Raw genomic sequence first — 14135 nt, forward strand, 5'->3', positions numbered from 1 at the left:
TGTGTGTATTTCATACTGAATAAAATGTTCAGAATCCCTCTTATTCATCACAGAGGAGTAAGGAATTGTATTAATTGTTGAAAATCTTGAGATAAGACAGATAATTTTGGAAACACATTATTCAGTTATTGTTCTTAAGATTAATGATTTCTGTTTCTTTCTCTTACATTCTTTGTTGTGAGCCTAGATTTTAATGGCTAAGCCATATCTCCAGCCCTCTTCTTTTCCCTTAAGAAGTGCTTATTCTGTAGTCTTTGACAGTCAATACAATTCAGTATAATTAAAAACTCAGGATGAAATACTTATGCATTAAATATTTTCATTTCTTAATTATTTTCCCCCAGAATACTGTACAAAATAACCTGCATTACTAAAGCTGGGAAGTTTTCAAAATGATAATCAGTTAAACAGTGAATCTTCTACCTGTCTGGTATTGTGTTAAGAATTATAATTCTCAGTTCAGGTATAAGTATAGCAATTGAAAAAAGAAATAGAATAAATAGCTTGGGGGCCTCTATGGGAATCCTAGTGTACATTGGGAAGTTAGTATGAAAGGATATTGTTTAGGGAGAAAGGATTTGGAAGACCAGTTATCTCAAATGTAGAAATTCATATGTTCTTAGAAGTTTTTAAAAATAGACAACTGATATTTGAAAATTTCAAATAAAATCAAGTGTATTTGACTACTGCTTCCTTTGAAGATCTGAAGAAGTGAATTTGGTGACCTGAACTAAAGAGCTTATTAAGGCAAGGATATTTGTATATATTCTGGATATCAATTAACCATAAGCTGTGTCAAGAAAGGGAGAGAGAAATGTTAGTAGAAAGGATAAGAAATTCAAAATAACCCCAGAACTCCTTAGAAGAAAAAAGTCCAACTTTTAGTTAGTGAAAGATCTGACACAAATATGCAATTACTTATGGGAATTTTGTCAGATAGCCAATTGTGTGGGGGCAAATTGGCCCAATAGGCATGGTCTTCTCTGGGGATACTTGATGGGACAAGAGCTGGTGCTCTCTTGGACGTGAGTGAGCTCCAGCAAGCCATGGCTTAGAGCTTCCCTATTGCCTTTTGGTAACTTTTGGGAACGAGGTTGCAGAGCAGCCTCAGAGAGATGGTTTCCTAGCAGGAACAGTGGAGCAGCTGGTGACATGGCCCATATTCTTCATTCTGTCTTGTAATCATTGTGCATGAATTTTAGCATTATAAAAGGAAACACAGTTCCCAGACTTCCTGCCTTTATCATTCAAAGTATATATGACAAATAACATTTTTATACTTCTATTTCTTTTCATTCTCTGTACTCTTTCTCTTGTAGAATCAGAAATAGTTGTTCAGAAGAGAGAGGAAAGAGATCAAAACGTAGTTTGGAAAAGCCATATCAAAGCTGTCATTCAAACAAGGCATTCTGGCCCAGTTAATCTAAGACTTGGAAGGTAGTGGCATGAGGTTCAGGGATTCAAAAAGCAAGCATTGGAGAATTTGTCCAGGACAGCCATGTCACAACTATCACAACATTTACAGGATACAAGAAGTCATATAATCCTACAATTATGGGATAATTTCATGAATGATGACTTCAGTGAATTAAACAGAGATTGTAATTAGTGAAACAGTTTTATCATTTTAGATAATAAAGTAGTCTGAATTATTTATTACCCAAGTTCATATTTCGCATTATGATACATTTCTTTTGATTGGGCATTCTATGCTTGTGGTAAAGTACATAATGGCATGCATATACCATTGTAGTATGTGAGTGAGATGATTGGTTTCCCTAAAAATTGCCTATCCTCTCTCTATTCATTTTCCCCTTCAGCATACTCATTGATTTTTTATATATATATATACCTTCTATGGTTATCTTCAAAAATACAACAGAGCATAGATTCACATAGTTTATTCCTCTCAAATTGTCTTCTTTCACTATAAAAGAATACATATTGAAGCTGGGAAGCAGCAGTGTAAGCCTTTAATTCCAGCAGTTGGGGAAGCAGTGGCAGGCAGATTATTTGAATTCAAGGCCAGCCTGGGGTACAGAGTGAATTCCAGGACAGCTAGGTAGGTCTTTACAGAGAAACACTATCTTGAAAAACAAAACAAACAAAACAAAACGAAGCAAAACAAAATTCTACATAAATTTCTCCTGTTCTTAGCATAGGTTAGTATTTCCTTATCAGGATGCATGCATATTTTTATTAAATAATTTTCTTTTAAAATATTTTAATTGAGAGTTTTATAGAATGTATTTTGGTCATACTCACTTCCATTCTTCCTCTAACTCATCCCAGATTCTACCACTCTAAACCCTAAATTTATGGTATTGTTTTTTTTTTTTTTTTTTTTTTTTGTCTTTTTTTTTTTTTGGTTCAATCTGTGATGTCTTTAAACTCCTGAGGGTAGGTTCATTCACTGTAGCATGGTCAAACTCAAACTATTGGAAGCCATACCCTTAAAGAAAGCTGAGTTTCTTCCACAGAAGTCATCAACTGTATAAAGCTCCTCAGTTAGTGTTGGGGCTCATGAATCCCTCCATCCTTCATACTGGAATGTTGACTGGCTTAATCTTGTATGTAATCTTGTGTGTAGGTTTTGTGCACTAAGTTTTCTGTTCTTAATGCTTGCTTACCAGGACATGAAAGGGTCCTTATATTCTATGCTAAACTTTTGCAGCTTAAGTAGAGGGTATGTTTATCTAGTTTAGAACCAGTGAATCTCACTTTACTTTTGCTTAAGCCAAGTACATCATTTGCCTCCGGTGAGTTTCCAACTCTTGTCATTTCATAGTCCATGGGAGAGTTAATGAAGTCTGTGTTTTTTCACATGTGAATTATATATATTGGCTAATTTCTGTCAATTTGACATTAATAAAATTATATGGAAAGAGGAAGCCTTAATTGAGAAGATTCCTCCATTAGACTGGACTAAATTAGACTACTGGGGATATTTTCTTGTTTAATGGTTTATCTGAGAGGACCCAGCCCACTGATGCCTGGTACCAACTTCAGACAGGTGGTCCTGGACTATATTAGAAATCAAACTGAGCAAATGCAAAACCAAGCCAGTAAACAGCATTACCCCATGGTCTCTGCTTCAGTCCCAAGTCCATGTTCCTGTCTGTTAGCGTTCCTGCCTTTGTTACTAGTAGTTTTCCTGCCTGCCTGGTCCCAGAGCTTCATCAGCCACAAATAACACTCAGAGATGCTATATTAGATATAAAGCTATTGGCCTGTTACTAGCATTTCTTATTGGCTAGTTCTGTCTTAAGTATTAACCCATATCTATTAATCTAAGTGTTTGCACATAGTCTTATCTTACCGGAGAGAGGGTCCAGACTTCTGCTCTCTTTGTTGAATATCCTCCTACCTCTCCCTGAATTCTCCTTGTCTCCTAGTCCTGCCTATCTTGCTTTCCTATTGGCCAACGAGGCTTTATTCATTAACCAATACGAGAAACATATTTACAGAATGACGTTTCCCATCACTGCCTTGGCTTCCCTCAAAGTCAGATTATAAAGTGCAAAAGAATATAAACCCTTTCCTCCTCAAGTTGCCTTTTACCATAGTGTTTATCACAGACACATAAAGCAAATTAGCACACTATGTTATTTTGTATTTTATTAACAGAACAGTTACAGTTGCCCTAAGTCAGCCTAAGTGGATGAGAGTTTGACGCATACTGTTACAGCTAACCTCGTTTTTGTCTTTTATCTGTATACATAAAGCTTATTCCATCCAGAGTATGAGTGCTCTGAATTTTCCTTGAGGACTCTAATGCCAACATGTATGTGGTAGAAAAAACCTTTTGACACTGGTAATTGGCACACTTTGTTACTTACTCTATAAATAATAACTGATGCTAAGTTTGTTACTCTAGAAGTTTTAGAGTCTACATGTAGTCTTGTATCTAACTTTAAGTTTCATTTAGTTAAATGAACATCATGTATTCTAGAATGGTAAAGGAAAGTTCTGGAAATAGGCTGAGTAGAGAAATGATTTCTCTTCTACTGGTTAACTTTTTGCTATGGCAATTGTTTTACTTTTCTCATTGATATGACAAACTGCCAGACAAAAGCAATTTAAGCATATGAGTTTACTTTGGCTCATAGTTTGAAGTTACATTCCCCCATGGAAGAAAAATCATGGCAGCAAGAAATGAAAGTAAGTTGATTATACTGCATATGAGTTCAGAAAGCAGAGTGAGACTCATCCTATAAAGTTTTCAGTTTAATTTCTTCTTTGTATTTAGTCTGGAGTCCTGTAAAGTGCCTATTCCATTTTGGTTGGATCTTCCCATCTCAGTTAATCTAATCTGGAAACTTCCTCACAAATATGCAAAAGGTTTTGTCACCTGTATGAGTCTACGTCCTGTCCAGTAGAAAATCAATGCAAATTATTGGAAACATTAACTTTGTATAATTTTTCTTGTTTTTTGAGGCAGGGTTTTTCTGTGAAGATACAGCTATCCTGGAACTCATTCTGTAGACCAGGCTGGCTTCCAACTCACAGAGATCCACCTGCCTCTGCTTTCCAAGTGCTGGGATTAATGGTGTGCAACACCACTGACTGAATTAACTTTATAATTTTAATGAGAGGATTTTTAAAAGAAAAAACAAAAAAAACAAACAAAAAATCAAAACAATAACAACAAAACCACTAAGCCTGGCAGTGGTGGAGCACATTTAATCCCAGCACTCAAGAAGCAGAGCCAGATGGATCTCTGTGAGTTCAAGTTTTACAGGAGAACCAGGATTGTTACACTATTAAGCCCTGTCTCAAAAAACAAACAAACAAACAAGCAAACAAAAACCAAACAAACAAACGCTCAAGTAGTAAAAATCTCAACTCAGTGCTCAAATGAACATATACTAAATTTTCACTTGTTCACACTAAGGCTAAATGATCACAAAATTAATTAAGAGTTAAATAATGAAAGAGTGGCTAAGTAGATTATGGATGTAGATAATATTTGTGCTTCCAAAAGTTAAGAAGTGCTTATGCAATTAGTTATTCTTCACAACTCATTCAGACTAAATCCCAAGAACTCTGATGATTTTAGCTACCTTACCTGGAAAACAGCATGCTTATGCAACCCTCTTAATTCTGCTATATTTTTACATTTAACTTTCAGTAAGAGTTTTAAAAAGTCATAAAAATGTGATCCTTAAATTGATTTTAATCTAGTAAGAAATCTTCTAATTGCTTTACTTTATTAATGTTTAATGCCTTAATGCGCATCAATTAGTAAAGGATCACCTTGAAACATAATGGCTGGTAAAAAGACTTTCTTCAAAGAATGGTGAATGTAAACTAATGTGATAAGCTTGAGGTCCTCCTCAGGAGATTCTTGCCCCTCTTTATCATATTAGGCATTGTTTTACTCAAACTCAATGATGCCAGGATGAGTTTCCATCATTTATCATTTCAAACAGTGGTTGACTAATATGGGAAGGGAGGAACAATGCATACCACATTGTTACAATTGCTTTTAGTTTTAAAACAAGCAAGCAAGATTGAATACTAATTCCTAATATAAATGATATACAATATCTACACAATAAATGTTAGCTAGAAATGCTCTACAGAATGGGTTATTTTCTTTATGAAACATTTCATTTAATGAATGAACATAAGAGAGGAAAAACAAGTTATGTTTTTGGTTTAATTTTCTGTTTTCAGTAGTATGGGAGACTAGAATGATTTATGAAAGAGATTACTTCAGTTTACAAAATAAAAACTTTAGTATATTACAGCAAAAATATAAATTTGATCTATTTTTGTAAATTTTGGAGACTTTCATTTTTAACTTTCTTCATTTTCTCTGTTAAGAAATATTGCTGCACATGGGAATTTAATATCATTTTTTCTAAGAAAACATTACCTTCATTATACCATTCATTACTTTGTTTCTCTTCAGTTATAAGATTTTGCTCTAATTTCCAGTGTATAAAACAATCTAGCAGAGTCTTTAACATAAACATGTATTATAGTTCCTTCATCTAAAAATTCTCCATTGACATCACATTTAAGGTACTCTAGGTAAAACAACTTCCCCAGCTATAAAAGCCTTGACTTCCTCACATACAATTCTGACCTCTTAAACCTTGGGAGGAGGTAGGCCATATGCAAATAACAAAGTTTGTTTTAGTTAATTGCTTGCTTTAATTAATTTGGCCATGATGATTTGGGTTTGTGGTTTTCTCCTCCTACCTGTGGGATTAACATTAGCTCCTTAACAGAATATTTTAAGTTGCAGTGTTGACCTGACTATATGAGATGATATTGCTTGCTTCTACTAAATTTTAGTTGCTCACTTTGTTGTTTTTTTCTGATAAGTGGTTTTGTTATTAAACGTAAAAGCCAGTATGTGTCTCAAGTCAGGTCCTGTCCTCAATAAAGCAATTAAAAGGACATTAAAAGTGGAAGCAGAACAAGAGTTCTTCAATATGGCTCCATTCAGAAGGGGACAAAGAAATCCAGGAAATACTCCCAAGTCTGTTTTTGGATCTGAAGTGAGACTGAAGATTAAATAATGGGCCAGGGAAATATGGAGTGAACCATAATTGTCCGGTTTTCACTGCTGTCAAGTGCTCTGACAAATTGTTACAACAATGTGAAATAGTTACAGCAAGTAGGCTAGCTGAAGATACCGTGCGCTTAGACACTGTGAATACTTTATCTCTTCTCAAAACAGTAGAAATTAACAAAAAATTGGTCTAATTCAGAATATATTCTCTAGTTGGTCCAAACATTTTGTTACGTAATAATCTTTCTTTTCCTTCAGAAGACATTTCCTTAGCCTGGTGTCAGTACTATTGACACATTTACCAAGAAAAATCTATGTATTTATTGCATATCAAATCCAATTATTGACTTATTTTGGATAATTTCTTTTATTAGTTTTTTATTATGTGTATGCACATAGGTATGAGCATTTGAGTGGGTTCAGAAGCAATAGGCGTTTCATTCCCTGGAGCTGTAGTCTATTAGTTATGTTTCTATTACAGTGAAAAGAGACTGTGATCATGAGTCAATGGGAAAAAAAATTTGCTCAGCAAATAGTGCTAAGAAAAAAATTCCTATCTAAATGCAAAGAATGTAAAACAAACAAACTTATAATACAGCAAGAATGAAAAGTAAGTACCAAACCTAGAAAACTCTTAAAAAGCAAACAAAACTGAAAATCTACATTACCTTGAGTTGGGTAAATTTTCCCAGTATGTTACATTAAAAGCACAAGTAACAAAATAAAAATAGAAAAAATTGTCCTAGTGTTTAAAACTTCTGTTCCTCTCTAATAATTTCAAACTGAAAGTTGAAAATGAAAACAAAAGTAAGGGGAAAGAAATATTTATATATTTGTCAACCTTACATCTGGTTAAAATGCTGCATAGAAAACATAGAAATGAAAAAATTAATGATAATGGGTAAGTTTGACAAATGCGTGACAAATTTACATAGAGACTTTTCAAGGGCATATAAGCTCACAAAAGCATACCCAATGGCTCTTTACTAGAGCTCTATATATGTCTGTGTGAAAGAGAGTTACTTGCTCAAAACAGGTATGACTTCTGTCCTTTCATATACAAGGTTGAAAAAGCCTTGAAGTGGACTTTCTAGAGGCATGACTTTGACCTTTTTCAAATTTTGTTTTCTGCTCTTAATTATAGCAAATTATATGTTAACACTGCTATTAGTCTTTCTTTGAGAAAATAAACTCAAGTCCAACTGTCATGTTTACATGTCAAATAACCCTGAGCAGTCTGCCTAAATTTTAGTGAACACTTTTTAAAAATGGTACCTCTTTGTCCTTTAGTTCTAAGAAGATGGAAAAGTTCTGCAATTTCATAGTACCTGAAAGTGATTGGAAAGAGCTTGTTGTAAATTTAGAGGCCACCACATGACTGTGAAGCTTTATGTCCATGGCACCAGCAACTTTGATAGATGCTCTGAGAGTACAGGCCCTGTTATTTGACCTTAGATATAGGGTAAAGGAACTTCCCTCCTACAATCCCTAGTCATAACAGTCTGTGTGTAACTTTCCCACTGGTAAGAGAAATATATCAAGAATTGCTTTTTTTCCTTCTCAAATTAAAGAGGGTTTTCTTATGTATCTTTATAATTTTTGTTTGTTTGGTTGGTTTGGTTTGGCTTTTTTCTGTTTCCTAATTGTGAGATGATTGAAGTTAAAATATTAATGATCATTACATCTTAATTTTCAGTAAAATGAAATGAGAATGACCTTATTAAAAATATCTACTTTTACCTTCTCAGTGTCAGTATTCTGTCTAAATGGAGATAAATGAACAAATTATTTGTTTCTAAATAGAAGATTCTTCTAATGCAATATAACTCAATTGTGAAGGATAAGTATGTGTATGTTTCATTACAAAATAAGAAAAGTACAATGGAAATCAACTACCTCCACACCCACCTATGCCACTCCTGGAACATACCCAGACTTTCGATCCTACCACAAGAACACTTGCTCAACCATGTTCATTGCAGCTTTATTCATAATAGCCAGAAACTGGAAACAACCTAGATGTCCTTCAACCAAAGAATAGATAAAGAAAATGTGGTATATTTTATACAACAGAGTATCATGAAGGTGTTAGGGAAAAAAATGACATCATGAAATGTATAGGCAAATGGATAGAACTAGAAAAAAAATCATCCTGAGTGAGGTAACCCAGATCCAAAAAGACAAAATATGGTACGTAGCTCTAAAATAAAAGATAATCAGGTTACAATCCACAGCCCCAGAGAGGGTAGGTAATAAGGAATGTTCATGGGGGGACACCCAGATATCCCTGGGAAGAAGTAAGATAATAGATTTTGTGTGTGACCTGGGGATGAATGGGGCTGGGAAGGCACAGATCGAATGTGTGTGGGAGAGATGGAATAGAGGGATAGGTTGGGGAGAGACAGTTGGAATTAAGGGGAATTAGAAAGATGGTGTGGAAACCCAGTACATTGGAAACTTCCTGTGATTTATGAATGTGACCATAGTAAGGACTCCTCATAATAGATAGCAATGTAACCTGGCCATCTTTTGCAGCCAGACAAAATTTCCAGTGGTGAGACTGGGTTGTATTCAGTTGAGTTCTTGTCCAAGAGAGTCCTGTGGAGATCTCTAAACAACCCAGATTGATGCTTGGACATATGGCGACTCTCTGAAAACTAACAGTGCTGCCTCATTACTGAGAACAACATTCACACAGCTCATTGAAAGTAGAGAGTTTGAGCTGGTGCCTGTGTCGAGTCTTTATCCCTACATTCTAGACTCTCTGTTGTTGAAAGGTATGCTACAGGCTATGGGAAGAGAAACCTGGATAGCAAACTAGCCACAAAACCCTTCTAATGCCTGATTTAACTTGGGACTAGTGCCATGAGAGGGTACCCATGTCTGACACTGCCTGGATATTCAGGAACCAGAGACTGGATAGCCCAGAGACCTAATTTGATTGACTACCCATGGTCATCTTAGAGGAGTAGCAGATAGCAATTGACTTCAGGATTTCATCTCACCAGAAGGTAAATTTCTGATGGGTGAATCACAAATAGGCAAGACTACAAGACCACAGACTTTTGATTCTCTTGCGCCTTTACATGTTTGCTGCTGCCATCTTACTCTGGTATCTGACATGGTGTGAACAGGTGTGGGGAGATGCCCACTGCCTGTAATATAGTGTGTCTCATGGAAAAATCTTATTTTACAGGTCATTTTTACCTGTGAATTTCTTCTTAAGCTGTACTGCCTAATGAATAAGAATAATGTGAGTTTAAGTAGAGTTTCAGTAACACAGTTAGAACATATTAGTTTCTATTAAGGAGCCACATAGACTGTGACTTAGGTGAATGATTAAGAAAAACAATTGAGTCCTAGTAGTCCAGATAGCTTTAGTTCTTTTAACCTTAATGCTGGGAGATGTGTTCATAGGTTTCAGAGTGCATCATAACTGAAGCAAAGCTTTGAAAATAAAGTTAGAATAATTCTTTTTAAAATAGCTTTGAGATGAAAAACCCAAGAAGATAATCTAAAGTTTTAGAAAGACACATATTTGAATGAGGAACTTGTAAAGGTCAAGGAACAAGAACAAAGCAGCCTTGTTATCATTAGCTGACATGCCTTCTTGCTAGGATGGGTTGATGGCCAAAGGTGATAATTAATTCCTTGTACCCATTTTTGCCTTCAATCTCCTGATTCATGCAGGAATGCCTCACAAAGTCTTGATGCAGGGAGAAGAGCTCGGTTCTGCCTCTACCTGATAAGACAAGTTTTGTTGACTACTATTGGAAGTCTTCCCCTTTCAGGACACAGAAGTAGTGGATTAGGGGAAAGATAGGAGGTTGGGTGTGCACACAGGTGTTTTTTGTTACAGATATAGGAAAATGCTGAAGAAGGGGATGTGTGTCTCTCGTGGGTGTCCTAAGGTAAGGGACCATGTGGGAGAGCATAGCAGGTTCCATAGCAGGTGAGTGGTGACCAAAATGGAGGGACAAACACAGTAGGCAGAGAGAGCTTGAGTGAGAAGTTTATTTAGAAAGGGGAGTAAGGGGGAAGGGAAGAGGAAAGAGACATAGAGACACCGGGAAGGGAAAAGAAGAGAGTAAGCGAGCGAGAGAGAGAGAGAGAGAGAGAGAGAGAGAGAGAGAGAGAGAGAGAGAGAGAGAGAGAGAGAGAGAGAGAAAGAGAACAAAGAGCACAGAGAGACAGCAAAGTGCAAAGAAAGCATACATGGGTGGAGTCTGTCTTTTAAAAGGGTCCTTTACAACTGCCTGCAGAATAGTACTCATGGAAACCTGCCTGAGTTCATTCTGCCAGGTGACAGGGGCAGGCCAGCATAATGCCTGAATCTTTACAACAGGAAGAGAGGAGGAGGGGAAAACTGTTTTTGGTATGTAAAATAAATGAAAATATTTAATAAAGAAACCCCTAGTGATGAGTGAGTATGTACTCTAAAGATTTAAAGTAGAGCTGACTGTCCTTCATGTATAAAAGTTTAGCTTTGATATTCCTATAATATTCCTTATAAGATTACCTTTCAAGAAAGTGGTCCTTTCTTTGTAACCACAAAATGCAGCCTGCCAGTAAAAGAACTAGATGAGAAGAATACCTTGCTTGCTTACACTGTTAATTTGTAACATTTTGTCTGGGTATGAATGCATGTGAGCTCTTGAGACAACTTGTTTTTCACCTGTAATACATAAAATGCTTAATCATGTGATATGGAAAACACGCTGGTTTTTACTTGTCTTCATTACAATCATTCACTAGAAAAACATAATGTAACCACATCATAAGTTTTATAGCTTGGAAGATTTTGCTCGGGTATATAAGCTATAAGGGAAAAAACAGAAAGGGAAAGAAAACATCAGGGATGAGAGAATTTGGAGGAAAACATCAAGAGAGACAGAAAGGACATTTTTGTATAGAGATAAGAATAGATAAGAGAATGCAAAAGAATAATAAATTTCTGAAGGTAAACATCAAGAGAGTGTGTGGATTTTTTTTTCTTAACCCTCCTGCCCCCCAGATAAAAACCTCACAGTTCACCAACTCTGTGGATTTTCCTTTGGGCCTTGTGCTACTGGAAGATGGTCCCCTAGGCAACAATAATTGGCAAAAAAAAAAAAAAAAATTGAAATGATTTCTAATGATATTGTGATATATTCATAGGTTGGTGCTTTGTACAGTCAGAATCAGAAAGGTTTCCTCAGGTAGCATATGGGAGCAGGTACAGAGTCCAACAGCCACACATTATGCAGAGAGAAATTCTAAACTGGAGTTCTTTATTGGGTCCATTCCCTCAGAGATTGGGGAGGAAACACTCTAGAAGTCAGTGGTGGTAGAGGACACCAGGATAACATGGCCCGCTGATTCAACTAAGTAGGGCTCATATGGGCAACAGAGACTAAAGCAGAAATCACATGGCCACATCCTCTGCATACAAGTTATGGCTAATATCTTGGTGTTTTGTGGAATTCCTAAGTATGGAAGTGGGGCCTGTCTCTGACTCTTTTTTTCTATTTAATGGGACCATTTGCCTCATACTGGTTGCCCTGAACATTGGAGACATTGTCGGTATTAGGGCTTTTGGCCTTGTCTTATCATGCCTTGTTCTTTATCTGTTATCTTTTGGAAACCTGCTTTTTTTTTTTTTTTTTTTTTTTTTTTTTTTTAAGAAACATAGAGGAATGGCTTTGGAGGAGATGGGAGAGACAGCAGGGAGGATTGGGAGGAATGGAGGGAGGGGTAATTTTGGTCAGAATGTATTGTTTGAGAGAAGAATCTGTTTTCAATGGAATTTGATCTAGTAGGAGTATAAAACAGCAAGCAAATGAAGTTGGTGCGAGTGCCGCATAGGCATAGGAAAGGAAAGGGAGAAACTGACCAACAGGGACTCACTTATGTAGCAAGATAACAAGAGTTCTAGTGTTCTATTGTTCAGGAAGATGACTATGGACAAAGGTGTTCTCAATATCTCAAATAGTTACAAAGAATTTTAAATTGCATATTTAAAAATTTGGTGTTCAGTGAAATATGATTTTATTGTTGTTCAATGTACACATGTAAGAAATCATGGCATAGTTTTCATAACTGTATACATTACTATAGTTTACAGATTATCTAAAATCAGTTTAATTTTGACTAAAAATCAATCTTAATTTATGTATTTAAATACCTTATAATGTTCTCATTTAAGTCATTCGTTTGAGTATTAAATGAAAAATTACTGAATCTTTCATCTCAAACTTCACTTATCTATAACAACAAAATTTGTCTTCTAATCAATTTTAAAATAAAATATTCAATAAATATCCCAAAGTGTCCTTTGTGAAAAATTATCTGATGCTACTAATGCTTTTTTATGTTTATATATCCCTATTCTCTCAAACCAAGGAAAGTAAAAGAAACTGTTTTCTGTTCAATAATCCCACTTCTTCTAAGAACACGGACTCTACACACAAAGCATTCATATGTGCATATTTGCCTAGTCCTTCATTGTCATGAGGATATTTGCCAAATCCTGTATTGTCATGTGAATATTTGCTTAATCCTTTATTGTCTATGTGAAGCTCTGCTTTCAAAGACTCAGGAATGAAATGATTGTGCCTTGGAAAATGTCCTAAAGTCTTGTGGAAAGACTATATTGTAAAATAGTATGCCTGTATGCTTGCAATGCTATTTCAAAGAAGTCCTCTAATTTTACTATCAGTTTTTTCATAACATGATGAATATTATACATAATATATGTAGTTTACTCTCCCTGAAGTACTTCTATTATTTTATAGCAGCTCTTGAAATTCACTAAAATGATTAATTTCCTATATTATTTAGCATTAATGTGCTTATACTAAGTATATTAGATTTTATATCTACTTTTTAACAATCACATATCCATTAAAACATCTAACATTGAAAGTGAAAATTTTTATAAATATAAATACTCAATTTCAATATTTTGTATAACATAAATATTATCAGATTTTGAATATTGTCTAACTCCAAAACAATAGGTCTGACAAATTTTAAACAGCTTTTTTTCTCTGTCAAATATATAGTTTAATTTTTTATGGTCAAAAGAGAGCTACTTATAACTGATTAGTGATTAATTATAAATTTAAAACTTAGATAGATACACAAAATAAATGTGTCCTAATCTTACGGAATATAAAGGAAAGGACTGTAAACATTAATGAATGGAAGTAAATGAAATCATCTGTGAAAACTCTTAGAAATTTTCACTTAGAAGCAAATCTATGACTGCAGAAGAGAACGTTGCTGAAGTGATGAGAGAAAAAAAAATCAGAGTCAAAAGAGGATAAAATCAAAAGAATTTGTGAAGCAGAGGATAAAGGGGAATTTTCATGATGATTAAAGTGTCAGTTCAGAAAGAAGACATAATAATCCTTAATGTGTACAAGCTTAAAATAGAACTTAATAGCACAGGAAGTAAAACCCAATGTAAGACCTAAGTATGGGATCTAGAATGCTCAAAACAATCTTGAGAAACGAGAAGAAAATGCTAAACCTTACAGTTTTCCATTCCAAACTTATTACCAAAAATAGAGTAATCAAGGCAGTATGGTTCTGACGTGAAGAGCGAAATACAGATTGAAGGAAATAA

Source organism: Phodopus roborovskii, unplaced genomic scaffold, assembly GCF_943737965.1.
Source record: "Phodopus roborovskii unplaced genomic scaffold, PHOROB, whole genome shotgun sequence".
In the NCBI taxonomy this organism is placed as follows: domain Eukaryota; kingdom Metazoa; phylum Chordata; class Mammalia; order Rodentia; family Cricetidae; genus Phodopus; species Phodopus roborovskii.